This window comes from Argopecten irradians, chromosome 7 (assembly GCF_041381155.1).
Source record: "Argopecten irradians isolate NY chromosome 7, Ai_NY, whole genome shotgun sequence".
Lineage (NCBI taxonomy): Eukaryota > Metazoa > Mollusca > Bivalvia > Pectinida > Pectinidae > Argopecten > Argopecten irradians.
This window is the reverse complement of record NC_091140.1, coordinates 25799778-25801569: the sequence shown is the minus strand read 5'-3', so window position 1 is coordinate 25801569 and position 1792 is coordinate 25799778.

Here is a 1792-nt window from a genome sequence, read left to right as displayed (position 1 = left end):
CGCCGCACACAAATTTTGGTCGCACAACACCAATTATGGATCTTATGCATTTAAACCGTAGAAACGAGATGTTGGTGTTTTGCACTCACTTTGGCTGGTATTTTGTGATAGGCCCATCAAGTTACTGTATATGCACATATATATATTGTAACTTTTATAACAGATGTCAGACCACTAGAACGAATATCACAAATGAATCATTATCGGTCTAAAAGTCTTTTGGGCCACACAATTGCAGCTAGCACACCATCTCTTAACGTTATATGTGTATTACAATATTGACAGGTAATCCGACACGCAATCCATATACTGAATTTGACCAGAAATTGTCACAGTAAAAAGCCCAGTAAATTTAATATGTAGTACCTTTCCAAAACGACTTTTAATTTTTTTCAAATGGAAATATCAGAGATTTAAATATAAAACAAGATTTATGATTTTGCAGAGTCGCAAAAATTATAATTTAATTTAAAAAAAAAAAAAAAAAATTATAATTTAATTAAAAAAAAAAAAAAAATCACTGCGCCAGACAGCAAAACAGCAAATTCAATCTTCGATCACTATTAACATTATCCTCGATACTCCAGGGGTTCCGATCACTTACGATCTCTACATCCCTGGACTATCTCATAGTGAAATTGAAGGCAGCTCAGTAGAAAACTGAAGACTACAGAGAGAGCGACGCCTAACACCAAAGCCACACAGTCAAACACATTGTACCATTTGTTTGGTGCTGTAACATCATCTTAGGCCATTGATATAATTTTCTGTTGTTGTTATAATTATCTTTTCAACTTTTATTTCATTATTGGGTTTTTTCAGAAAATGAGTGGGCCTTTAACTCTGATTTGAACTTTGAACTTACACCTTAATTGGGTCATCTTAGTTGATGTGCCCATTTTTTTCTTCACATTGGTTAAGAAAATATTTGCCTGTAAAATAATATGAATTTCACATTGACGTTGAAGTGATATTTTACTACTGACCTTGATCGAAGGTTAGGATATATGCCAAACCTTGTAACAGAAACATACATTTCTGTATGGAAAGTTAAATAAATACCCAACTTCGCTAGTCAAGAGTATTCAGTCCGATACCCTATTTCAGGTAGAGTATCGACTGATCATAAATACCCTTGGGTAGCGAAGTTGATAAACACCCATCTATTACAGAATGTTGTTTCTGTTTTATTTTCCAAAAGAGTCAACTCATAATATGAATATAAATAATTATAATCCAGTATAACTATATGCATTTAATACAAAATCATATGACGTCACAATGATATTTGAGCGAGAGTAACCTTAGCAAGTGCTAGGGTTTTTGTTCCCGAACCTTTGGGCAAGTTTCAAATGAATCGGTCAACAATTACTGAAATTATCAACGATTTAAGTTAATTGTTTAATCTGAGACCGATCGCGAGTCATTACATTAGGGCATACTAGTAAAGTATAACTCATGGCAAGCCAACATGACATTTATTCAAAGAGCAATGTCGATCCTTAATTTCAATGCATATATATGAGATATCTTGATTGAGATATAAGATATCTCATATAGTATATGAGATATCTCATATAATATTTGAGATATCTAATATAAAATACAAGATATCTTATTTACTATATAAGATATGTTATATATTATAAAGATATATCATTTACAAAAGTATGCATGTATAGTTAGGTCACCATCGAATTGACAACTAGAGTGATGGGAATTAACTGCTTCTGCGTTTTCAATACATCGTTGAATGCGACCAAACAGCGGTTGATTCTCCCTTTCAGTGCCA